This window comes from Podarcis erhardii (genome assembly GCF_964252035.2).
Source record: "Podarcis erhardii genome assembly, chromosome: 4".
Classification (NCBI taxonomy): Eukaryota; Metazoa; Chordata; class Lepidosauria; order Squamata; family Lacertidae; genus Podarcis; species Podarcis erhardii.
The window spans coordinates 100,665,403-100,693,228 of record NC_138508.1 but is presented as its reverse complement, the minus strand read 5'-3'; the positions used below and the strand labels follow the sequence as shown (position 1 = coordinate 100,693,228).

The 27,826-nt window shown below is 40.7% G+C and overlaps 1 long non-coding RNA gene across 1 annotated transcript; it reads left to right on the top strand.

The window, feature by feature from the left end:
* The first annotated feature begins 633 nt into the window (after window positions 1-633).
* LOC309339957 lies at window positions 634-3,719 on the top strand. The gene is made up of 3 exons (XR_014155698.1): window positions 634-765; window positions 1,644-1,715; window positions 3,469-3,719. It is a non-coding gene; the product is annotated as an uncharacterized lncRNA (long non-coding RNA).
* Window positions 3,720-27,826: the final 24,107 nt, after the last annotated feature.

Here is a 27,826-nt window from a genome sequence, read left to right as displayed (position 1 = left end):
GCGTGCTCATCTCACTCTATAGGCCGAGGGAGCCAGCGTTTGTTCGCAGACAGCTTCTGGGTCATGTGGCCAGCATGACTAAGCCGCTTCTGGTGAATCAGAGCAGCACCCAGAAATGCCATTTACCTTCCCGCCAGAGCGGTACCTATTTATCTACTTGCATTTGACGTGCTTTTGAACTGCTAGGTTGGCAGGAGCAGGGACCAAACAACGGGAGCTCACCCCATCATGGGGATTCGAACTGCTGACCTTCTTATCGGCAAGCCCTAGGCTCTGTGGTTTAGACCACAGCGCCACCTGTGTCCCTTGTGATACCCCTTGTAGACCCAATCAACTCTGAAGGTGCTCTGAAGGTGAAGCCTCCTGCAGCCACCTCTTATCAGAAGGTCCATTCTGCACACTATAGGAATCAGGCCTTTCATGTTGTTGTGGCAGCTCTCTGTTGTCTCTTTGGTGTCTGCTGAGTACCTTCCTCATGTTTTAATCATTATATTTGTTTTATCATTTGTTTCTTTGCCACCCTGGAAGGAAGGGCAAGATATTGATATAATGAGTAAGTAAATAACTTACTGGAGATATTCCATAGACTAGCATGCACATTGCAGAGGAGGACTTTGCACCTGGACTCTGGCTCTGAAGGGCTTTGGGTAGTTTCCCCCAGTTCTGCAAAGGCTGATTGGAGATCTCAAAGTGCCAAATGGTGCAGACTGTTGCCTTTGTGGAACTGATCAAGCCTTCTGTGCTGCCTCCTAGGAGAGCAGCAAGGTAAGAAGAAGAAGAAGAAGAAGAAGAAGAAGAAGAAGAAGAAGAAGAAGAAGAAGAAGAAGAAGAAGCCCAGTCCCTGCCTTACAGGTCACAGGGTGACCAGACACTTCTAGACATCAAGGCCAGGCAATAAAATCACCAGTCTGTGACTGTGGCTAGACTTGTCTGGTTGAATCAAGCATAATCTATGACAGCTACAGAACAAGAAGAACGCAAAGCAATGTGTATTTATTATTTTATTTTTAAATAATATTTTATACCACTTCATATAGATGCTTCCCAAGTGGTTTACCCAAAGATAATCACTTTGAGAATTTATAGGTGGGACTTGAATCATGTCAATGTATTCTGATTGTTCTGGATGATAGCAGATTCTGATTGGCTGGAAGTTCTGAGAAGTTGGGAGTTAATTGTCAGTGAAAGAGACAGTTGGGATTTGTCACCGGAGGAGTTTAGGAAATCTGGCATGAGGTAAAAGCCACTTAGAGGCTCATATCAGCAACATTGTCTGTTAAGTCTTCAGAAACTGCCATCGAGCATATTTTACTGTCATCAAGCACCCTAGATGGACCAAGATCGGACCAGTTATAAGGCAACTTCCTGTGTTCTTATGTCTTTTTCAGAAATAAATAAATCATAAAAGTTCATTAGATGCACCAGATTGTAAATTCAAGCCCATTAAAGTATTGTAGCATTAATTAGCCTGGATTTCTAATGTGTTACATGTCAGTTGAATTGACCATGTTGACAACGCAAAGTAGTTTCCGTCATTGGCTTGCCTTTTAAAATAAAAGTAGGGGCAAGTTCTTTGGAAGAATGTGTAAGAGTAAACAGATGAACAAAATATGCTTGGTTTTCTATCTGCTTCTTACAACTAGCTGGATTTAATCCTCCGTCATTATATTCAATTTTGAAAGCAGAGGTCACACAGTTGTGCAGATGTTTCCAAGGTAAGCTACCAGAGCATAAAGTTCTTAATTCCTGAGCTGTATTTCATGCTACTTGTCTAGCTTTTTATTATGTTCTGAAGTACAAATGGTTGATGGCCACATTGAAAGAAATGTAGCAAGCTCAAAGTGACCTTGTCAGTGGGCTCAGTGACTTCAGAATTTAATCAATCAGCCATTTGAAAGAATATGACAACCACGATCTTTTTTGGCTTTGAAACTGACGCTGTTATAAACAGAGAGAAAGAAGTAGAGGAGAACTGCAAAACGATAAATACCACCCGAGCATTTTCAACGGAAAGAAATACTTAAAACATACTTTTCAATGCACTGAAGTATTTTGCATAACTTACACTGTCAGCATATCAACCTAGAATCTGTTAGTTTATAACCTAGCTGACATTAATGAGCTTAATGCACTTGGTCTCTTGTGTTTTACATCTCGGGCTGCGAAAAGAAAAATAGGAAGATAAAAAGGCTAGTAAATAGAGAATAAAAATGGAATGTGACTGGAGAAACATTTTCAAGAATAGATTTATGGCTGAAATGCCCATAATTATAGCACTGCAGCTGTTGTTTTCCATTATGTTCAAGCAAAATGCACTAACCAAGGAGAGATTTCCTTTTCCAAAAATTTGCAACAGCAAAGCAACTGCACTATGTCACTTTTGCCCATTTGCAAAGTCTAGGTATTAGTCATGCCTTCTCCTATCTTTTAATCATAGCAGTCTAATCTTCAACACTTATTTATAATTAAATTTTGGATGGTGGGTGCATGATATTGATTTGCTTACACCAATCCACCCCCACATTTGAAACTGTGACTGCTCCCTGTCTTGGATAGTTAATATGGTTGCTGCTTAATGAATCCAAGTGTGATTGGAAAATTGTAGAGAGAGTGGGGAGAAAACGGGTTTCCCATTAAGTAAGTTATGCTTCGGGGTAATTTGGCCAAGGCCACTCAGTGACATTCATGACTGATGATTGGTTACAAGCATAGCTGTCAACTTTTCCCTTTTCTTGTGAGGAAACCTATTCAGAATAAGGGAATTTCCCTTAAAAAAAGGAAAACGTTGACAGCTATGGTTACAAGTATGTAAATGAATTCCTGTTTCAAAAAAGTGTTATACACAGTGAAAATAGCAAACACAGCACAATTTTGAAAAACCACACCACTCCAGAATGTGTTCTAAATGTGGAGAACTGTATCTAACTGAGTTTTATTCAGAATAAAGGTAAAGGGACCCCTGACCATTAAGTCCAGTCACGGACGACTCTGGAGTTGCGGCACTCATCTCGCTTTTATTCAGAATAGCCCCATTGATATTATTTAACCTAATTTAGTCATTTGTTAAATTCAATAGGTCTATGCTAAGTAAAACTTAGTTGACTACAACTTAAAATGTTTTCACCACCTTTTGGCATGTAACCAAGGACAGAGCAAAACAAGCAGTTTGTCAGACGAGTTTCTATAGCTGTATTTCCAGAATGGGCAGGAATGGGCCTTTCCCCTTGTAACAAGCAACGTGACAACAGAATGGCACGTGGAGCCTATCCCCCAAAGATCCAAGAGTTTGAGGGAAGTGATATGGGCCATGGACACTTCAGTATGTAGACTGTTAAGTGTACATAGAAACACCATTGTTTCCAAGGGATTTATTTTAGGGAAGCCATGCCTAGTGGCAAATCATTCAGACATCTCCTGGAGTTGCTCTTCCCTGCTTCCATTTTTGCTTTACTTCCATTTTGAATACAGGAAATATAGATGCAAATGGTGACAGCATCATAAAACGGACTGTGCAAAACAACAACAGGTTATGCCAGGTAATGAGATAATTTTAAGCCCTAAACAAACTAGAAAACCAGACAAAGAAAACAACTGTCTTTAAAACATCTCACTGCGGGCATATTTTTCCGTGTCGTTACTGTGCTGAGCTGACATAATCATCCTGGCTAATTATTCCCAGAGTCCTTTTCTGAAAAAGTGGATGGAAGGCCTTTAGAGAAAACTTGAAAAGCAGGTGTCGACAGAAATCAACTGTGCCTTGGCATCTCGAGAAATAAGCACTTGCATCTATTTACATGTCTAGAAAGTTGGAGCTGAGGTACACATTCCACGAGTAAGCAGATACATGTATAGTGGTACCTCGGGTTAAGTACTTAATTCGTTCTGGAGGTCCGTTCTTAACCTGAAACTGTTCTTAACCTGAAGCACCACTTTAGCTAATGGGGCCTCCTGCTGCCGCCATGCCGCCGAAACACGATTTCTGTTCTTATCCTGAAACATAGTTCTTAACCTGAAGCACTATTTCTGGGTTAGTGGAGTCTGTAACCTGAAGCGTGTGTAACCTGAAGCGTATGTAACCCGAGGTACCACTGTATAGTACATGTCTCTGTATATCATGGGAACTCCCAATGTTTCCTATAATATTTGCTGTCTTCCCTTTATGTGTGTACATTGTGTACCTCTATACCCGATTAAAAGGATGACTCTAGCTGGCCCTGCTGGAACATTCAATTCCCTCACATGATGACAACCACATGAAAGAGAGTGGAGATGGGTTTGCTCTCTTCCCTCTCTCCATTCCATCATCATGCTAGGCTCTTGTCACCCTCAATGCGTTGGAGGGCAAACGTCCGCAGCAAGGAGATGGCTGTGCTTGTGGAAGCTCCCATGCAATTTAGATCCCTGCACAATCTGCGCGCCAAGTCACACAGGGAGCACCCGTAAGTGCAGCCAGCTCCCTGGTGCAGACCGCTGCTGTTCCATGACTGTGATGGAGCCATTTTATGGAATAATGGTTTTACAATTGTAGTCATGGTTTTACTGGTTTTGGAACTGGAATCTTTGGTCATGCTATATCGTGTTATCATACTGTACCCTGCTTCAATGGCTTTAACGGCTGTGAAGCAGTTTGTAGATTTGTAAAATAAATACATTGGTTAATTAATTTAAAAGTGTGTGGAGGGCAGCAGAGACACCAACAGGGATGGCACTGAGGAGGTGCAACTATCTAGTTCTTCCCTACTTCCCCCCTTGTCAATTCAGGAGAAAACCCAGATAGGGCTATTGACTCAAATACATTATAGAGAGAACACAACAACCACATTGTATAGAAGGTGTTTACTCTAATTGCTATAATGTGTTAATTAACCCACATGGCTGCTTTATTCTTGACATTCTGGAAGCAAAACCACTATTCATTTCCATATTCCTAGCCTGGGACTTGGAGTGTAATTAATAGTGTTGGTACTACTGGCAGAAGCCTTTTATTTGGGATAGGAATATTTCAGATTACGTAAATCTGTTCTTTGCTGTTAAAGCCATATCCAGCCTGGCAGCAGATCAAAGATGGTGGTGTACATGATGTCAGACATCTCAAGTGCTTGTTGTAACTCTAGCTGGGTATCTCTGACATTTTGAAGATGGTTCAGAAATAATCTCAATGGCGCTTCCTGAATAGCATACTGTGAAGAACAAGTCCTCTTTTCCACTTTACTTTCTGTGAGACGCATGCTTATTTCCAGGCCATTGATTAACGAGATACATGTTGGAAGACTTCTTAGTACTTTGTTTAAAAATGTTTTGAGAAAATATTCTTCCCATGAAGATATTATAGCCTCTTTCCAGCCCATCAGAACCTAGTACTCTGTGAAAGCTGAATTCATCTTTCCGACTGCTATTTGGCTCAGCTATGAAGAAATTACTGTCAAGGTTAATTATCCTATTCAAATCTGTTTTCACCTGAAGGCTTTCCAAAATATTTTGGAAGTACCAACGGTTTTTTTGCTTTGTTTTGCTTTGTTTTTGCCAGACAAGATGTGTGATAGGCAAAAAAAATATGTGTTGGAATGCAGAAAGAAGAATATCTGGCTTCCTAAAGTTAATCTTTCATATACAAATTGAAGGCACAGATTTTCAATATTTTGAGCAGTTCATAATGTAACCATAGGTGAGGATGGGCGGGCAGATGGATGATGATGATGATAACCTTTACTGAGCATCACTGGTGTTCTACTGATAACTCAGACATTGCATAGTCCACATTCATTTGACTTACAAAGTAACACAGATGGCACAAAACATTCACTGTAGTAATGAATGGGAATTCCACAGGCCTTTAAAAAAGTTGGCTTCACCCAAGCAAAAACCTCTCAATTTACCTCATTTGTTTTGCTTTTGATCAAAAGACTACTGCAAGGTGCTAGTGAGGAACTTTCAGATGTTCTGCCTGAGGAGGTACCTCCAAATCTGGTTCAAATTCTGTTGAAGCAGCAAGGTGCTAAGGAAAGGTTATTGATAAGAGCTAAAAAAGGTAAGCCAGCGGTGCATGATGTCCTGATTAGGCCTGTCAGGCTTCCACATTTGGCCCACAATGCCACTTTTGTTAAGCAATGCCCACTTGCTCCACAAGTGGCTCCAAAGCTTGCTCCAGCAGTAGCTCCAAAGCTTTTGTCTCAGCTGATTGTTGGTGTTTGCAAAGCCCTTGATTGACATGTTACTTGGCTTCAAAGGAGCTCCCTTGTAACTGCCAATCAGCTGGTTGCTAGCCACAGCTTCAGGGCCCATTGGACTCAAACTGTGCCTGCAAATGCATGCATATCTTGTAATCCATTAAGCTGTCAATGTCTCAGGAGCCACCAAGAGCTCAGTAAATACCCTCTTTTTCCTACCTTCCACAAACATGCATGGTGGTCTGTGTTTGGCTTGTTGGATCACAAATTGTAAAGACTTGATTAATATAAAGTTATGTGTTGCAAGGGGGTTTCTACAAAGAAAAAGAATGTTGCTTGACAGAGTTGATAACAAAACAAACATAGAGGGGATTCTGAAAGAAGAAAGTTTTCTATTGCTGTACCAGCTACATGCTGTCCAGTCCACAAATCACATAAGCCACTGAACAGCTATCTTTATCCCTTTGATGCCAAAAATAAGAGCAATAAAACTCAGATCAATAGTGATAAGGATGCACCTGTTGGAAATAGCATACAGCACACTGATTGCACTAAATAATTTTCTGATAATGGTGATGGTGGTGATGGAAAAGTTAAAGGAAAGTTATTGCCTTGGTGAATAATATGCTGATGGAAAGCAAAGTCAGAATTTAACTCGGGACTCAGGTAGATGGGGAAAGAAAAATCATTTTATATACATTCTAACATTGTGGCAGCAGAAGGCAATGTGCACTTTCATCTTTGCCAACGCGATTTCTCAACAAAGTTTACAACACGTTTTTCTGAAATGCTTCTTTGATGTGTCTAGATCCAGCCTTGGACAACAAATGAGTAAAATGAAAATGCAAGAGGACAAAGAAATAAGTTAGAGATGAACTAATACAGGGTGGCTTTTTTAACTTCATAAGATAGAAGAAGAAATAACTGAGTAAAATAATGATTTTCACTTGAACATAACTATCATAGGGGAAGAAAACGTTGCACTTTATGACAACAACCTGTGAAAATAGTGAATGTGAACATTTGTCTACTTTGACCATGCAATTAAAAAAAATGATTCATAAATAAAAATAAAATTAACAGATTGAGTGTTTCCCTCTCCACTTGTAACTTTTCCCAATCTAAATTATCATTGTAATATGTTGAACTGACCTCATATTTCCCGCCCATTCAGCCTTGAAAATTCATCACAGCTGCCTACAATATGCCTTTAATGTCCTCATCTTATTCTTCTGACTTTCAAGACATTGTAAAGAAACTGAGGCTTTCATATTTTTGTTAAGGATTCACATACAACACAAGCAAGAACAAATGGCTCTTGCTTTTGTTCCTTTTTGTAGTGTCTCTCCCCCCCCCCTTGCATTAACATTTTCACGACAAATGTACCCCCACCCCGAAGTTCAGCTGATATCTGTGCCCTGCATAGGCAGGTTGTATTTCCACTATTTCTTGTTATTTTGTCTTACTTGGTTTCTCCTTGAACTCTCATCTTGCATTTTTTATAAACCAAACCCTTTACTTGGTCTCGAAATGTTTATCCTTTACAATTACGTTGTTGGTTCTCTGCCCTGACTATTCATTCTTTCTCCATTTTCCCTTGGTAATAGCTTATCTAAAGTTCGCAGTTCTTGGGATCAGTGTTTTAAACTGTCTTTAATTGTGTATTTTGAATTGTTGTGACCTTCCCTGGGACCTTAAGGTGAGGGGCAGCAAGTTAATTAATTCATACTTGCTTGATGGCTGAAACATCAAGTGACAATTTACATTTGGGAATGGGCCATCACAGATTAAAGGCCCAAGGCTGAACTTCTATACTGCCTCAAATGTTTTTCATAATCAGAGTAGACCCATTGACATGGTTAACATGGCTCCACTGATTTCCCTGGTTCCAGTCTGAGGAGGATTTCATTGGACACAGCTGGAAGAGTTACAATGGAGTCACTTCATACATTCAGGTGTGAGAAAATATCAACTAAGCCAGTGTAGAATATGAATAGATGCAGAAAATACAAGGTCATTTCAATATGCTACAATGATGATTTGGAATGGAAATAATTGTAAGCAGAGATGGAGATTTGAAGAAATCCAGTTGCTCTGATTCGCCAGAAGCAGCTTAGTCATGCTGGCCACATGACCCAGAAGCTGTCTGCTGACAAACGCCTGCTCCCTCGGCCAGTAAAGCGAGATGAGCGCCGCAGCCCCAGAGTTGTCTGTGACTGGACTTAACGGTCAGGGATCCCTTTACATACACACACACATATATATGTCCAGTATATTTGAAGGAGCCGCTCCACCCCCATCGTTCTACCCGGACACTGAGGTCCAGCGTTGAGGGCCTTCTGGTGGTTCCCTCACTGTGAGAAGCCAACTTACAGGGAACCAGGCAGAGGGCCTTCTTGGTAGTGGCACCCTCCCTGTGGAACGCCCTCCCACCAGATGTCAAAGAGAACAACTACCAGACTTTTAGAAGACATCTGAAGGCAACCCTGTTTAGGGAAGCTTTTAATGTTTGATGTAAAACGGTATTTTAATATTCTGTTGGAAGCCACCCAGAGTGGCTGGGGAATTGGCTGACCTACCGAGAAGGAATAAAAATATTGCTAGGTTGGAGCCTCCCCGAGATCTACTCCTCAGCATCAAATGAAGGAAATTAAGAACAGGATCAACAGAAGACAAAGTAAAGTGCATGTATAAATATGAAGAAGATCTGCAGAAGGGACTTGGAAAAGAGTTAAGAGCCTCGAACAGAAGATTACCAGGTTGATGGACCATATGGAATAGACGGAAAGGACTGGCAGAATCCGAGACCAGGGAGAAGAGACGGTGGAAGAAGATTGGAAAAAGTTTAAAGCTTATTTATAGAAATATTGTAAAATTAATGAGTGTTAGAAAAATGTTGGAATGAAATTATATGGCTTTAGCAGAAATGTTATAAGGAGTTAAGTATAAATAAGTATTATGGCATTAATGGAAGATAAGGTTAAAATAAGTTAAGTTAATTATATGACAGAAAATAGAGAAAGAGGGAGAGGAATTGCTGAAATAATTAATAGAAGTGGAATACAAAAAGGGAGGTGTGAGGAGGTCGATGAAACGAGGGAATGAAAGATAGGGCATTGAAACGGTATGATGTATGTTTTTTATTTTTTTATGTTTAGTTTAATGTGTTAATGTTGTGTTGTACATTGTTTATATATTGTATTGTATTGTATTTCTTTTGCCTTTTTTTCCTTTTCTTCTTCTTTTCTTCTCTTTTTTTGTAAGGTTTAAAAGTAATAAATATTATTTAAAAAAACAAAACAGAGTGGCTGGGGAAGCCGAGCCTGATGGGTGGGGTATAAATAATGAATTATATTTTATATAATTTATATATCTTTATTTATATATATTTACATACACACACACACACACACACAATGCGTGGTGAAGTCTATGTACTAGTTCTGTGCACTTACTTTCAAACTGCCTAACACAGCAGAACAACAGTTTGAAGAAGCAAAGTTTCAAGAAACGAAGACCACAATGGAGGATACAAAATTTTCAGAATAATGACTCTAAAGTTTAAGAACTTAAAAATGGTCTTACTGAATTGGACCAAGGTCTAGCTGTTCCAACGTGTGCAGCCAATGCTCTCTCAGCCTGCGATACACCTCCCCCCCCGCAGGAGAGACCAATGATTGGTCAATTTGAGATGCAGCAGGAAGTCAAGCCAGCTGCCCAGGCAGCCAGGGGGAATTCCCCAACAGCTGCCTAGCCATATGTGCTCTGTTCTCACTGCCCAGAGATGGCAGCCAAGCGTGAGAGGCCACAACAAGTGCCCACCCAGGAAGGGGTAAGCGTCCATTATGTTTCTAGCAGATGCCAACCAGGTGTCTCTTGGAAACTCAGATGTAAAGCATGAATATCCCTCCCTAATGTGTGTCTCCACCACTCAGTATTCAGTGGTATTCTATTTCTGAATACAGAGGTTCTCTTTAGTTACCAGACTCATAGTCATTGATGTCGTTGTCCTCCATTAATTTCTCAAATTGCTTCTTAAGGTCAGCTATGTTAGTGCTGACCGCCACTGCTTTATATGGCCCCCAAAGCCATATTTTCAATACTTTGCCAAAATATAAACTTTGATCTATGTTTAAGCAAATAATGGATGGCTCACTAACCTCTTAATTCAGTTTGGGACACATATACTTGTCCTTGGTTATCTCCCTTTCAGTTTATTCTCTTTTCAGGTGACCAGTGTGACTGAGCTCAATTTCGCACCTTGAAAGCATTACTTATTCCTGTGAATTTTACCTTCATGGTTTAGAGTAGGAAAGGAGCCACATTTCTTTGATTCTGCTCGGGAAGGAAGATTTTGAGTGACCATGGAGAGAAAAGAAACTCTTTGATGGTTTGACAACGGAATCTATTACTTAGTGGAATAGTGGGCTCTCTCTTAAAGGAGAGAGCCTTCAGATAGAGGCTGGGCAGCCATTTGTGGGGGATATTGTAGCTATATTAAGTTGGTTGTTGGAGTAAGTGGCTTAACAACTCTTTGATTCTACCATGGATTGCCTACATGAAACAAGGGGTTGGTCAGTATGGTCTCCTCTAGTTCTATGACGGTAGATCATTTGAGGCTTCTGGTGTTGATTTAGTTCTCACAGACAGCAGCTGAGGTCTTAATTATGTGCCTGGTTTCTCCCTCTTCCAACTGAGGGTTGGAGTTCATATGGCTGAAGACTCCTTCATGAAAATATGGGGTACATTCAGTATACAAGTCTCCCACCTTATCCACTTTTCTGTGCACAGGAAGAAACAGTGCCAATGTCACACAGGGAGGGGCCTTTAGCTGCAGCTAACTTTTGCCATTGTGCCCATGGTTTGTGAAGTGCTTTGCACCTATGGACTACTTAGCAGAATAAATACCACATTAGATTTTGTCCTTTGATTGTTGGGAGAGCAGCACAGGGCTATAAAAGAGAACACACAGACATAGATGTAAACACCACATGGTTATTCAGGGATCTTTCCCAAGAAAGCTTTTGGTTGTAAGCAGTTCCTGGTTAAGAATGCAAAGGAGAAACCACCCAAATGTGCTGGTTTCCTAATATTAAGACTGTCAGCTGCCTAAAATATGAACCAAATTAAAAAGGGATTCATCTCAGCAGCCCACATTTATGGGCTCCTACAAGAAGTTCCCCCCACCACCACCTTTGTACCTGAAGCTAATATCTCCATTCATGAATACAGAATCTATTTCTAGTTCCCATAATACTGTTACTTCTCTGTATGTGTCTGCAAGAGGCATGTTTATTGATATCTAGAGGAATTATTTGTAGCCTTTATTCATCACAGCTTGGGAAAGGAGCTTAGCAGCCTAGTGTTTAAACTCTCCATTCCCCACAATAGTTCAAGAGTCTTTGTTTTCATCAGGCACTTGCGCTATAAGTAATACATACATGCATGAACACAAACAAATGATGCCACCTGCAGTCTTCTGGTGTGCCGTTTCTATCAGTAATGAGGTCCAGTGAATTAGACTTTCCTAGTATTCTCTTAAAAACAAAACAAAAAATTGGGCTTCATGTTCTTCCAAGCCAAGGTGACGGAAACTGAATTCATAAGCATCACTGAAATCAATTGGATTGATTGATTGATTTGACATTTGTGTTCATTGCATATCACACATGACCCAAAGTGGTTTACCTGCAACAGTCACAACAATAACACCTGCAGAATTCATAAAATACCACTCAAGCCAACAAAAAAGCAAATTTGATATAAAATAGAGTAATGGCTGATATTTATTCATTTCAAGTTATCCAATTATATTAAATTTATATTCTGCTGTTAAGCCTGAAGTTTCTCAGGGTGGCACATGACAAAATATAAAATATGTAATACCAATACAGCAGTTTAAATCAGATATTTAAAAAATCAAAAACATTAAAAAGAACAAAACCAGAAATTACAAGGAGTCCACCAGACAGTATTAATCTAAACATGGTATCTGAGAGCTTGGGAAAACAAGTGGCTTTTCATCATGTGATCGAAACCCATTGTAGACATCTGTGTCTCTAAGTGGAGGGAGTTTTGCAATTGGAACACCACCGCAGAAAATGTGCTAGTTTGGATCTTAGTCTAGGTCCCCCAGTTGTAAGCAACGCTCATCACTGGGATCACAAGCAGCAGCAACACCTTCCACTTCAGAGTATAAGATGTTTAAGACTGTGCTGTAAACTAAGTGGACAATTGACTCCAAGAACCTCCTAGGACTGGCTATCAGGTCAGGGGCCAACAGAATCTTTGTTATGGGTAGCCTTTGAGTGCGGTCGGGGGAACAGAACTTGATAAGTAGTAAAAAGAATGAATCCTTCCACGAAAGGAGACCTGGGCTGCCCTTGCTGTGTTCAAGCTGTCAGCCAGCCAGTGTGGTAACTGGGTTCCTACTCTGAAACCCTTTGCTGCGCAACTGTCAAGTAAGGATGAGGGTTCTTAGGCCAGGAGATTCTGTGGGAAAGCATCATGTTGTGAAACCACTGATACACAGGGCAGTCCTGTCATTTCCTATGGAAGACGGAGTGTTTGATGTTGCCTAGGAACGGCTACTGGGATTCTGTCCTGAATGCCTCACTGCAGGAGTCAGAGCTAAGCAAGGCAGGGAGTAATCTTAATGACCCCGCTAGTCAAGGGAAACTTAAAGCCTTGAAAAATGTGCCACAGCCAAAACATTTGTAAAGTGGCAACCTTCGTCACAGAAGATTGCCACTTTTAAATGGAGCTGTGTGTAGGTTAGATATTATGAATAACTTTACCTATGCAATTTCATGATATGGACATGGGCTAGGGGAGCAACTTTCCTATTGCTTGTAATTAGGATGGGGAAGAAATTTGTTTCAGTTTGCCTTTAAAAGCGATCCTACCTTTTTCACATTAAGTGAACCGAAATAGAGCTATCAAAAGTTGAAACTCTCCAGATGTTGCAACGCTGATCTCCACAAAAAATGCATATGCTGAGGTAAAGTGTGCCTAACAGGGCATCTTTTAGTGAAAACAGCATACAAAAATGTATTATTTTAGGGGGAAATGCTTTGCAAAAATATACATTAGGATAAATTTGTCCTAAATTGCTGGTGAATTTTCATGAAGACTTATTATTACTTTTTAAATATAAACTGATGAGGATGTGTGGAGAACCAAATTTACGACTGGAAAATGACAAATGGAGGGAGCTCAAAATTGACTGAGTCACCTATCCCTACGTATATTATGTAAATTATGTAAATTAAAAAACTGGATTTTCCCCATCAACTGAAGCTAAGTAAATGGCTTTATTTTTGCAGGGGAGAGTTTCAACAAATGAAGACATAGAACTGTGATTCCTTGAGATGCATTGACTCCCCAGCAGCAAAGTTCCTTTCCCATTATTGTGACTTCTTACTATAGACTTGCCCAGCTTATGAACTACCAGCCATGGATGGTGGACTGCAGCAGAATTGCAGTCCCAAGGCAGCCAGTAACAAGAGGCTTATTGAGATTCCAGGGGACCACTATTCGTGGTTGGGAGATGGTGTTCAGTTTGATGAGACACAGCTTGTGTAGACGTATCTTATTATAACAAGTAAGGTAAAGGTAAAGGACCCCTGGACTGTTAAGTCCAGTTAAAGGCGACTATGGGGTGTGGCACTCATCTGGATTCAGGCCAAGGGAGCCAGGGTTTGTCCACAGACAGCATTCTGGGTCATGTGGCCAGCAGGACTAAACCGCTTCTGGTGCAACGGGACACTGGACGGAAGCCAGAGTGCATGGAAATGCTGTTTACCTTCCTGCCTTAGTGGTACCTATTTATCTACTTGCTTTCGAACTGCTAGGTTGGCAGGAGCTGGGACAGAGCAACTGGAACCCACCACTGTTGCATGGATTCAAACTGCCCAACCTTCTGATCAGCAAGCCCAAGAGGCTCAGTGGTTTAGACCACAGCGCCACCCGCTCCTTACGTTATAACAAGTAAGCCCTTTTCAGACATTGCCTCCATATACACAATAAATTTATGGAAAGAGAAGCACTGGCCTTCTACTGACTGACATTGTTGCCCTCTGCTGCACATGGAATCCAGTGTGCTTCAGACAAACGAAAACATGAGCAATTCACCTTCACCTTTTATATGAGACATCACTGTTCCCACAAAAAAGGGGCAATAATAGAGCCATCTATTTACCAGGGATGTTCAATTGGCTTTGGCAACAGCCAAAAATAATCAGATAGTAATACACAAATGATATGACACCAGAGCTATATGCTCACTCTAAAGCAACCTATTGTACTGTACAGTTGATTGACTGTAATCAACTAAAAATAGCATGTGGTGGGTGAGGTTGGTTCCAGTAGTGCAAGAGCCACTGGTTGCGAATTAGTGCCTTCAGGACTGCCCACCCCACCCCCTGACATATTGTCACTATCCTGCAATGGCATTTTGTATCTGCCTTTGTCCATTTCCCTTTTCTGCCCTGAAGGGAGCCATGCTGAACACAAACCACACAGTTCCCATCTGCGTATAATCTGAACTGTATTCAACTGCTCTCCACAGCTATCACTTTTCTTTTCTCATTTCCTTCACAGCTGAAATTATTTACCTCCTGGAGGTTGCATTTTGTTTTGTCTGATTTTAGCTTGTCTTAACTGACTTTGTAGATTTATGCGGCTTAATGATTTCTGTATTGAAATGTAAAAGTGTATCCACAGAAGGCAGGAACCCACAGGCAACCGTTGCATTATTAAGCCTTAGGTGAGCCGGGGCAATCAAATTTGGAGTCCAAAACCCAAATAGCTCCTCCAACGAAGGACTCTGATTGTTTAGCACAGCAGCACTCATTGCAGAAACTCTTAATGACAATCTAATAGGTGGCACAGGTTGTGTGAGACAGAAAATATTAAAATAACAAATGGATGCCCATAATGAAACTAGGGGGGAGGGGGTTAAGTTCCATCCTACTGTGTCCCAAGCAAGACTAAACACCTGTTCCTCTTATTTCCCTCTCTGCAGAAGGGTAGAGTAGCTTATCTCCTGTCTTGATTTCTCTCATGTAAAAACTTCCATTCATCTTCATACTTCCTTGTACAAGAAGGGGAAGGGAGCAATGTCAGATATCCCTGGTGGTGCCATCATTCTCCACCCCACTTTCCTTCCTTTTTAACACTTCAAAACAACCTGAAATTAAAAATCAATTAAAAAAAACCTTTCAAAATATTTCAAAACCTTGAACTTTAGAACATTCCAAAGGCTAAAAATGAACCAGCACATCTAAACAACAATCTGACCAGTCACTCTGGAAGCGGCAGAGAACAAACACGACTTTAGATCTCACTTGGAGGCCAGTTCCATAGATATAGGGCTACCACAGTGGAGACTCTGTCCCATGTGCCCATCAGCATTCCTTCCACAAGGCAGGCACCCATGCAGGGCCTTTGCTGTGGATTAGAAGCTATGTATAGGTTTGGCATGAGTGAAGCCTTTGAATTGACTCAGTCCCACACAGTGTAGGGTGGGTTTTTTACGTGCTATTTTTGCTATTATACACTTCCCAGGAATACAGCCATATAACAAGCAATTTAGGCATTTTAAAAAATAATAATAAACAAATTAGCTAACAAATTTATTATGGCATAAACACTTGCGAACTACAGCCTACACTGCTAGATGTATGATTTGCTATCCTTAGATGGCAGGTACATATTGACACTGCAGTTTACCAGCTTAGCTCATCCCTTTGCTTATGGCATTCCATCTGAATCTCATTCCCACATTATGGGAAGAAGCTAGGAGATAAGTGGTTTCTTCCCTTCTTCTCACACCTTATTCTAGAGCTCCTACGGATGCACAATTTTCTCATGAGAGACCCAACCATATCTATCTATCTATCTATCTATCTATCTATAATAACATAAACAAACCTATCAGAGAAGAAACAAATTCATTATGGCCTCAGCACCAAGGTGTTCACATCCTGAAGCAAAGAATTTGATTAGTTTTACCTTCTTGGGCACTTGCTAATGTTGTTACCTGTAATGCAATCTTCCATTCACCTCATAAAAATAAGTTCAAATTCTAGCTATGACCTCCTTCCCCTACTTATGGAGTAAATTCCATCAGCCAGCTACAGGCTGTGCAAAGAGCATTTCTCTTTAATTTGTCTCAAATGCTCTTGTCATTAATTTAATCAAATGGCCCCTCTTAGAGATTGGTCTGAAAGCACAGGCTGGAGAGAGGGGGGGGGGAATCAAGGCTTCTTTTGCAGTACAGTTGACTATGGCTAGATTTTTTAAAAAAGACAATTAAACACTTCTTGGAGCTCTAGACATCTCTTTGTTTGATTTTTTACAGCCTTTTTATGTCTTTAACTAGATGTCCTTGGACAACCTGAATCAATTCAAGACAGCAGGCCCTGATGGACTTCACCCCCGGACCCTGAAGGAGTCATCTGGGCAAATAGTGCTGCCATTACCTATTATATTTGAGAAGAACAGGTGTACTCCCAGATGACCAGAGAAGAGCAAATACTGTTTCAGTTGATCAGAGGATCAAGGGGGAATCCCAAGGATGTAAAGATTCCTTAGCAAGCCTTTAGTACTGGTAATTTATTAGTTCCACCATGGCAAAATTAATTTGTAACAACTAAACTTGGTGGTTTGTGCCTGGCTGTTGAATCATGTGGTGGTTTTATATTTTAAACATATGTCCTCTTGCAGGGGTGGGGACAACATGTGCTTGGATTTTTCCATCCCTGACCACTTTTTGGGTTGCCTTTAGAAGACTGTGCATGAGCAACCAGTATCCCCAGAAAACTGCTGAGATATGTTGTGCCGCTACAGCTGCCTGCGCCCCAATCACCCCCCGTGAAGACATATACAGTGGTACCTCGGGTTACAGACGCTTCAGGTTACAGACTCCACTAACCCAAAAATAGCACCTCGGGTTAAGAACTTTGCTTCAGGATGAGAACAGAAATCGCACGGCGGCAGTGCGGCAGCAGCGGGAGGCCCCATTAGCTAAAGTGGTACCTCAGGTTAAGAACAGTTTCAGGTTAAGAACGGACCTCCAGAATGAATTAAGTTCTTAACCCGAGGTACCACTGTAGTTGCTAGGCTTGAGATGATGCAATGTCTATGTTCTGTCACTAGGTGTCACTATAGTGTGACATGTAATGGTGGAGTTAAAGCACTGGTTTTCACATGGGGATATATTGATTTAGCTCCAGCACTTTCCATTATTTATTACTTTACTGTAGGGATGGATCAAACAATTCAGTTCTGTCCTCTTTCAGTTTTGCTGACACAGGTCCATTCCATCCCACTTCATTTTTTTTTTCCTATGGACGCACAAAAAGTCCACATTTATATTGTGTGCATTTTGTGCACACTTTTTATGTAAACTAGGAACATTTTGCATAAAATACAAGCTTTGTCTCTCAATGCAGTTTTCTGTACAATACCTTTTGTTTTAAAAAGAAAGAAAGAAAATATGGTTTGTTTTTGTGTGCACTTGTAGTGCCCCAAAACTTACAAAATCCAGTAACCAAAATGGTTGTTGTGTTCCAAACCACAAGCGAGTTTGGGAGCCTTGGTTTGAGTCAGCCCACTGTAAAAATGTGAACCACACAAATTCTTTCTATATTCCTGCTTGAAGAAAAATAAGAAGTTCATTTTATACAATCAGGTGCTGCGGGAAAGAAGCAGAAACATGGAATTGTGTGCAAAACATCCCTATGCGTCTATTTGTTTGTATGAAGACTCACTCTAAGAAGACTTGAAGAGTGCATTAGAAACTCTCTTTAGACTTCAATGGCCCTTATGGCATCCTTCTATAAGAGCTTTAAAAATATGAGCAATAAGGGCCTAACATAAGATGAAAACAAAATGGTTGGGGGGAAATAACACTCAATACAGTATTAATTAATGATCAGACTTGACAAAAATAGCAGCAAATGGCTTGCTGGATTCAATTTTCTCTGACGTTTTTATAGATTGCTTTGACTGAAGAATAGGATTGTACATTTCTTTTGTCACATCTTCACATAATATAGAATTGGGAAGGGATGCAAATATTGTAGAGGTTTCTTAAAAATGAAATGAAACTGGTAACGTGACAAAGGTAGGAGGTGGCTGTAGGTTAAAAAGCATTTGTGGTTGAACACAGTAATTTCTAGGTTGTTCTGCGCCTACAAATATGATACGAGTTCAGTTTTGACATTTCTTCACTGGGCGTTGTTTTGGGGACCATGGGCTCAAATAAATGTGTGCAGCATAGAGACTTTGTAGACTCGTCTGGTGTATTGTCCCCACTGTTGCACTCTGATGGACATTGTGGCAGATTTCCAGTTTATTCGAGGTAATCTTAATGGCATGCTTTAGTTTTCCTTACCCCTTCTGTCCTATTACTTAAAAGAGGCTTCTGAGCACTATTATCAAAGATTTAAAAAGTATAGTGTAGATATACAGAAGGGGTAGCTTTATTATACAGGCTTTTTAAAAGTTGTTGGGTGAGAGTGATGTGTTGCAGCTGCACAGCAAGGGACTCTGAAGAATGTTAAAATAAACTTTTTAAAAAGAAGTCCACAGAACTATTTGGGAAGTGCAGAGTAAAGGAGCCGTTGTGTTACCTAATTTGGTTCAAACAATACCTTCCATGTATCCCCATAGATGGGGCAAGATAGTGAAAGCATTTTTGACATGAAGAAACCATGTTGGCAGCTGCCCATGTTCACCTGAAAGAGGCAGTTCCCAGTGTGGTCCCTCTAGATTAGACATTACTCCTTCCACATCATTATGGCCATGAGGATGCTCGGTTTGGAATGTTTTCAGCATCAGTACCAGCCATGCCTGTCCCAAATCTGCACTTACCTATTGTTATTTGGGTCTATGTGGGTCTATGTCATTCTCGTTACTTCCCATAAATCTGTCACTCACAAGAAATAGGGATGAATCACATTCAGTCACTCAGACTGGAAGTGGTCTTGAAACAAGATATGAGGACGGCATTCAGCACATGAGATTGCAATGCAAAGAAGTAAAGAAAATGGATTGTGTCAAAGAAGACCCCACAAAGCAATTGTGAAGAATCATAAGAAGGATTATGAAAACATTGCATATTAGCAGCGGCTATGACCTAATTGCATTGACCTAATTAACATTCACTGCTAATTAACAAGGAATATTTCATGCATAATGGAGCCGCCAACTATTGCTAGGAAAACTGCTACATTTCTGGTTGACTCTGGGAATATTTAGATAGTATTGTTTTAAAAAATGCTTGGCACCTGTACAACTTACTGTATCTTTGAATCTCTAAACTGTTGCTGTAATAATAACAATAATAATGCACCACTAATCCTCTGAAAAACCAGAGCTGACAAGAGATGACCCTGAAAACTGCCATGTAATTTCCAAAACCGCTGCTATCATCAAAGGGTATTGAAAAGTGGTTGCCACTCAGCTATAGTTTACTCGGCAAAGTACTGGTATGATTTATATAATCAATTTCAGACTGGCTTTCATCCAGTGCAGAATATGGAGACATTTTGCCGGCAACTTTGTAATGACCTAGCTTGTTGTGTCTGCTAACAGGAGTGACTTTCTGACTTTCTCCTACTGGACTAATCAATGGAATTAGCTGGTCCCGACTGTGAAAGTGTCATTGCACTCTGCAAATATTGTCAGTCAAATTCACTTGTTTGCCCAGGCTCTGTAAAATCCAAGTTTGATGCTTGTTCACTGAACGCCTATTCCAGCTGACTTGTATGAACAATTTTAAAACCCAACTAGAAAATGAATCACTATTGCATACTGTGCTGTGTAACAGTCAAAATAAATATTTTAGTGTGATAAATGCCAGCAACATATGAAGATCAGCAGTGGTCGATCCAAAGAGAACCAATTTAGACAGACTTCGTTGGCTTGTTTTAAAATATCTGTGATACTAAATGATTTGTGCACCAGTTATAGGTACACTATCATTATCATTCTAGTATATACCCCAAAGAGAACAATTTTGACTGAAGTGCATTGGTATAAAGCAACTCCAACACAATATATATCGTGGGTTACTCATTGCAGTGCCCACAGATGGTGCTGTGGTCTAAACCACTGAGACTCTTGGGCATGTTGATCAGAAGGTCGGCAGTTCGAATCCCCATGACAGAGTGAGCTCTTGTTGCTCTGACCCAGTTCCTGCCAACCTAACAGTTCGAAAGCACGCCAGTGCAAGTAGATAAATAGGTACTGCTGTGGCAGGAAGGTAAATGACATTTCCGTGCGCTCTGGTTTCTGTCACAGTGTTCCATTGCTCCAGAAGCGATTATAATAGTTACCTTTGACTGAACTTAACTATCCAGGGGTCCTTTACCTTTTTACCTTTACACCTACCAATACATCCCATGGTGCTCATTAAAGATCCCACTAAATACCCCAGCAAAAATCCACAATGCAGGAGAAAGCCGTTTCTCCATGAGCAAGTGTGGCAGTGACTGGTGTAGGTGCTTTTTTAAATTGATGGAGACCGCCCACAGCATTTTGTGGTTCTGCCTCCTTTTCTGCTCTTTCAGGTTTGGTAGCCATTTTGTTTTATGCCACACTCCACACCTACCATTGTGTGTGGTGGCACACCCCCAGATATTTTAAACTGGCATCTTATTGACTAAACTGTGTCGTTGCCCCCCCCCCCCAATATTGAACAAGGGGGAGGGTTGCTAGTGACTATCATTAATAACAGTCACTTTTGGAAAATGATGGCATAGCATACCCTCCAACATTTATCCAATGAAAATAAGGACACCCCAATCCATAATGAGAATTTTATTATTTATACCCCACCACACATCTTATTGGGTTGCCCCAACACTGGGCAGCTTCCAACATATATAAAAAACATAATGGAACATAAAACCTTTTTGTTAAAAAACCTTCCCTATACAGGATTGCCTTCAGACAACTCGGGGGTCGAATAACTCCATACCCTCCAACATTTCTCCAATGAAAATAGGGACATCCTAAGGAACATCCAAGGGATGCGGGTAGCACTATGGTCTAAACCACAGAGCCTAGGGCTTGCTGATCAGAAGGTTGGTGGTTTGAATCCCTGTGATGGAGTGAGCTCCCATTGTTCGGTCCCAGCTCCTGCCAACCTAGCAGTTCGAAAGCACGTCAAAGTGCAAGTAGATAAATAGGTACTGCTCCAGTGGGAAGGTAAACAGCGTTTCCGTGCGCTGCTCTGGTTCGCCAGAAGTGGCTTAGTTATGCTGGCCACATGACACGGAAGCTGTACGCCGGCTCCCTCGGCCAATAAAGTGAGATGAGCACCGCAACCCCAGAGTCGTCTGCGCCTGGACCTGACAATCAGGGGTCCCTTTACCTTTACCTTAAGGAACAGCCAAGCAGAAATCGGGGTGGCTTCTCTAAATCAGGGATGTCCCTGGAAAATAGGGACACTTGGAGGGTCTGGTTTGGCTTGCATTTATGTTTAATAGATTTCTAACCAACCAACTAAATGTTTGCTCATGAATTAGTGCAGCTTGAGTTTTACCACAATCCATACTGATTTAAACTGCAGATATAGTAATACACATACACTCTAATCAAACTCTAGACTGTGGTTGCTGAAACAGTAGCTGGGCAGTTGTTGGGGTATTTTTTTGAAAAAGAATGTGCTACAAAGTACTCATTTGTATGTAGATGCCACTGGGAGCAGTGAAGTGCAGTTGGAATGCACTTCCGATGTCTCCTTCCCACTCCTGATCCATCAAGCCAGTGACCTCCAGTGACGCCTGCCAAATTCTGCACTAGATTTCCACCTGTGCAACAGAACTCCTCCTCCTCCTCTTCTCCTCTGTAAACCTCTGCATGCACACCCACTCAAAAGAAATCGCCTCCAAAGTGGCCCTCGACCTCTTGGATTTTGTTGATGCCACATAATCAAATACGAGGGGGGAGGGAATGCTTTGAGGTTTGCAGAAGGCAAGATTTATTCATTTGGACTTGCACTGCTGCAGTCTTATTCCTGTCTTTTTCATTTTACGGCTTTGCATTGTCCAAAGCACAATAGTGCCACAGAAGGTCACCTCTGGCTTTCAGCCTGAAACAGAAGGAAAACTAATATCAAAGCAAAAGGGAATGTAAGTGGCAAATGGCAAATACTTTGAAGAATTTATAGATTTGTCCCCAAACTGATCTGACTGAAACTGACACTAAAACTGGACTGCAAGACTTGAAGGCTGTAAAAGCAACAGAAGCTCCTACGTGCATATATATATATATATATATCAAGAGTTTCATTAGAACTGTTAACTGCTTCAGTGCATATTTCAGCAGAGAGGGTCACGTGATCATTTAAACAGAAGCTTTAAAAGGAAAATATATCATGTTATAAGAAGACATAAAAAGCAAACAGCACAGAGGACTTTTTTTATTGAGAACTATTTTCTAAAGTTTAAAATGAATATGTTGATAGTAATAACCACCCAGCAATGGCTTCTGGAGATATATGTGTGCTTACAATCTTGAGATGCGTTCTAAAGTAGATGTAAATTCTCTTCCAGATTAACCAAAATATCTGTTCCCTTCTTATGATTTTATTGGGGAGCTGAGAAATGCTGATACTCAAATTAATGAGCACATTTCATATTTTTCATTCATTTATCCTGAAGCACATCTGCATGAATATACATACCCATAGAAATGGGGGCTATTGAGTTCAACAGGGGAAAAACAGTTTCCAAACAAGTTTGTTCAGAAGTGGAATGTTGTTAATTATATGCTTAAACTTTCAAAGCAAACCCGTTCTAATATGAGTCAAGAGGTTCTTGCCTATTTTTAAGCCTCATTCCATGCTGGACACCTTTGCCTGGTGGCACTGTGGTACATAAACAGCATAATTTTGTTTGTAAGCTAGCCAGGGAATATTTAAAGATAGCTATATAAATTATTCTCCTGCCAACCTAGCAGTTCAAAAGCACATCAAAGTGCAAGTAGATAAATAGGTACCGCTCTGGCGGGAAGATAAACAGCATTTCCGTGTGCTGCTCTGGTTCACCAGAAGTGGCTTAGTCATGCTGGCCACATGACCTGGAAGCTGTACGCCGGCTCCCTCGGCCAGTAAAGCGAGATGAGCGCCACAACTCCAGAGTCGGCCATGACTGGACCCTTTCATCGGTCCATCGGTTCATCGGTCCCTTTACCTTTACCTTTATATAAATTTTTAAATAATAAAAAACTAAAGCAAACTAATAATAATCTGCTTTTACCATTGGTAGAGGTAATCATAGAATCACATCTCTGAGGCTGATCAATTATGTCATTATTAATTAGCCTTAGGCGACTGATCCTAGGACATGTAAGAACTCATTCTGCATCAATTGCTATATCTGTTATCAGCCATCCCAGTACCACCTCAATCCATGGTTGTTCTGATGGATAAAAATGGATGAATTTGTCAATTTCACATTCTGATTTATCCAGCCTTAAGTTCTACTTCATTTTGCACATCAGATTATGATTTCTTTTCTTTAAAAAAAACACCCAAAAACTGCATGACAATTAATATGCATTTGGGGTCTAGCTCTCCTAATGTATATATTAATGTATGCAGTTCTGCCTACTGTCCATATTCTGCAAACAATTTTCAATTAGCTTATTGGTTTAGGAAATGAGAATTATGTAGCTTCATATTAACCTGTGGACTTTATTAATTTCTCCCAAACCAATGGCTCATTTTCAGCACCAGCAGTAGCTATGAGCAAGACTTATATGTGAAAAAGGAATCTTGGCACATACATGTTCTGGGAACTTGTTGTTGTTGTTTAGTCGTGTCCGACTCTTCGTGACCCCATGGACCAGAGAACGCCAGGCACCTCTGTCTTCCACTGCCTCCCGCAGTTTGGTCAAACTCATGCCGGTAACCTCAAAAACACTATCCAACCATCTCGTCCTCTGTTGCCCCCTTCTCCTTGTGCCCTCCATCTTTCCCAACATCAGGGTCTTTTCCAGGAAGTCTTCTCTTCTCATGAGGTGGCCAAAGTACTGGAGCCTCAGCTTCACAATCTGTCCTTCCAGTGAGCACTCAGGGCTGATTTCCTTCAGAATGGAGAGGTTTGATCTTCTTGCAGTCCATGGGACTCTCAAGAGTCTCCTCCAGCACCATAATTCAAAAGCATCAATTCTTTGGCGATCAGCCTTCTTTATGGTCCAGCTCTCACTTCCATACATCACTACTGGGAAAACCATAGCCTTAACTATACGAACCTTTGTTGGCAAGGTGATGTCTCTACTTCTCAAGATGCTGTCTAGGCCTGTCATTGCCCTTCTCCCAAGAAGCAGGCGTCTTTTAATTTCGTGGCTGCTGTCACCATCTGCAGTGATTATGGAGCCCAAGAAAGTAAAATCTCTCACTGCCTCCATTTCTTCCCCTTCTATTTGCCAGGAGGTGATGGGACCAGTGGCCATGATCTTCGTTTTTTTGATGTTGAGCTTCAGACCATATTTTGCGCTCTCCTCTTTCACCCTCATTAAAAGGTTCTTTAATTCCTCTTCACTTTCTGCCATCAAGGTTGTGTCATCTGCATATCTGAGGTTGTTGATATTTCTTCCGGCAATCTTAATTCCGGCTAGAGATTCATCCAGCCCAGCCTTTCGCAAGTTCTGGGAACTTACTTTATACCAAATCATTATTCCCTCCTTTGTAACTTTTCCGGCTCTCTCATATGCTTGCTTCTAGAAAAAGGTGACCAGGTGGTATATTACCCACATTAATATTAATCGCCCTGTGGTCCTTGGACGAAGGCAGTATAGCAAATAAATAAATAAAATTAATGAATGTGTAGCCAAACCATTGTCTCATACAAGGTCAGCAGGTGATTATCCTTTTCCTGAGTGTCCCTTTTGGTCTCTTTGCTTTGAAGATAGCTGCAACACAATACATGGATTTTTCAAGGAGCTAAGAAAGGCCAGTAATTCCAGTGTGTCTTTACTGAAAACTTATAGCAAGTTTGGATTAAAAATCTTCAGAGTATAGTGAGGTGGTTATTCTTTTTCCGATACACATGATTTTGTCTATTCCAACATTGAATTTTATCTGCCATTTCATTGCCTATGCTCTTGGTGTTATGAGATCCTTCGGTAATTTCTCGCAGGCTGCCTCTCACTTAACTGTCTTGAATAATTTAGCATTATCTGTAAATCCTGAAATTTCACTGCATCATCTGCCAAACCATTAATGAACATGCTTAAGTGGAGTTTCTAGGTAGGTTGAGTGAGGATCACAGACGGTTTTTTTTTTTGTCTGAAGATAGCACAGTTGGCTGCCAATATCTCCCCAAATGAGAACATGCCCGTGTATGAAAGGTTGATGTTTCTGGAACTCTTTGCAGTCTCAAGTCTTGCAACTAGCAGCAAATGAAAAAAGGCTCTGTGACTTGTAACTAAAACTTGCATTTTTATAACAGCCCTCTAGCTTCCAAATATATATATACACACACACAAACATATATACTCCCACTTAGAGAATGCTAAGATTTGTTTCTCATAAAAGCCATTTGTAAATTTCCAAACAAAAATGGATTGTTGGAGAACTCTTTTAAGTATTTGGCATGATTTTGCTTTACTGCTGATGCGGAAGCTATAACGGGTACATTTGATACTATTATTTGATTATATATTCTGGAGATATCTTTATATTGACACTTAAATGAGGCTGCTGGTAAGAAGTAATTGTGCATTTCTGGCTCTATGAAGAGTCATTTACAGATATAGCAGGAAATGAGGTCCTGACAACCCATTTTGACAAATTTAAAAGGAAGTCAACGACCTCTGCAGAGGATGGGAGAGGAGGAGAAAAAAATAAACAGAATGAACTTGAATTTTTTTTTCATGGATCCACATATAACGTAAATACAACTTTATAACTCTGGGCATCTCCAAAAGTGCAACATTTAAAGGACTAATCTTAATGTTTATATGCCTTACTCTGTTTTCTTAGCTCTACAAATGATTTGTATGATGGTGGTTCTTGCTCAGCCATATGTTTGAATCCTGGTAGCAACTACTATACTGTAAAAACCTTAGAATCAGAGAATAGTTGGAAGGTACCTCCTGATGTCATCTAGGACAACCTCCTGTGATGTAGGAACCATGCAGGAAGTGACAGGATCGGGAATGAAGCATTATGTCTGCCCTGGAACCTTTGCAGGCATATAAAGTATTGAAAGTGGGATTGTGTATTACAACCCCAATATAATCATCATGAATGCACAATAAAACACATGTCTGCAGGCACCCTTGAGTAAAAAGTGCACTCTCCCCATTCCACAGAGGGACTTTGGGGGATGATAATGCTCTTATAGCATTACAACATCACATAATGTAGACAAATCAGTGCAATCCTATTTATATGCGTAAATCCTACATGGTTCTGCTAAGTAATGGGTCTACCCAAACCCAAGAGAAAACTATTGAACACTATGGGACTTACTTCTAAGTAAGCATGCAGAGGAATTGCATAGCTAATGTTGCAAACGAATAACAATGGTTGACAGCACCTTTATGCCATGGTATCAAGCAGTAAAAGAAAACTCTCCCATGCACCCATAGGCAGTGAGAATTATAGGGAATTCTAGAGAATCATGCAAGGGACAAAATATTTCTCACCGTTTGCTAGGAAATTTAGACATAGCTCACCAAATAATTACATTCATTTGTGATACCTTAATTACACCCTCTCTGTGATAACTTATTGCTACTCCAAATTTGGCAAATCACTCCAAGGCAATATCTGAAAGTAAACCCTGCTCCAGATATTGTTGTTGTTGTTGTTTAGTTGTTTAGTCGTGTCCGACTCTTCGTGACCCCATGGACCAGAGCACGCCAGGCACTTCTGTCTTCCACTGCCTCCCGCAGTTTGGATATACACCTATTTAATTTCCATGGCCTACTAACTCCTAAAATACAAAACCTGCTCAATTTCCACTCTGTTCTAACAGTGGCATACATAAGTGGTATGGATATTTTGAAAATACTCTTGGAAATTAACTTTTTTCCCTACTTCCATCTATAGTACAAGGAGAATAATATTGACCAATGTTGTTGAAATCCAGCACATCGTTGGTATCTGTCTGTCTCGAGAAACCATGGAAGAGTGTGCCTTTAAGGGTCAAGTTAGAGAGTTAGAGCTCCTGGTGTCATAGCTGTCAACGTTTCCCTTTTTTAAAGGGAAAGTCCCTTATTCCGAATAGGATTCCTCGCAAGAAAAAGGAAAAGTTGACAGCTATGCCTGGTGTGATTGTAGAGACCAATAAAGGAGAGACATGTTTGTTGTTGAAATGGTTACTGAGATAATGTACGTGTAACACAGATAATGATCTGGCAACTGCAGTCCCTAATACTCTGAGGTCAGTTGTTGTTTCGCAAGGTTTTAACCTTCAAAGCCCTATACGGCCTAGGGCCCTCGTACCTACGGGACCGCCTCTCCTGGTATGCCCCACAGAGGAACTTACGATCTTCAAATAAAAACATCTTGAAGGTCCCAAGCCACAGAGAGGTTAGGCTGGCCTCAACTAGAGCCAGGGCTTTTTCGGCTGCGGCTCCAACCTGGTGGAACGCTCTCTCACAAGAGACAAGGGCCCTGCAGGACTTGACAT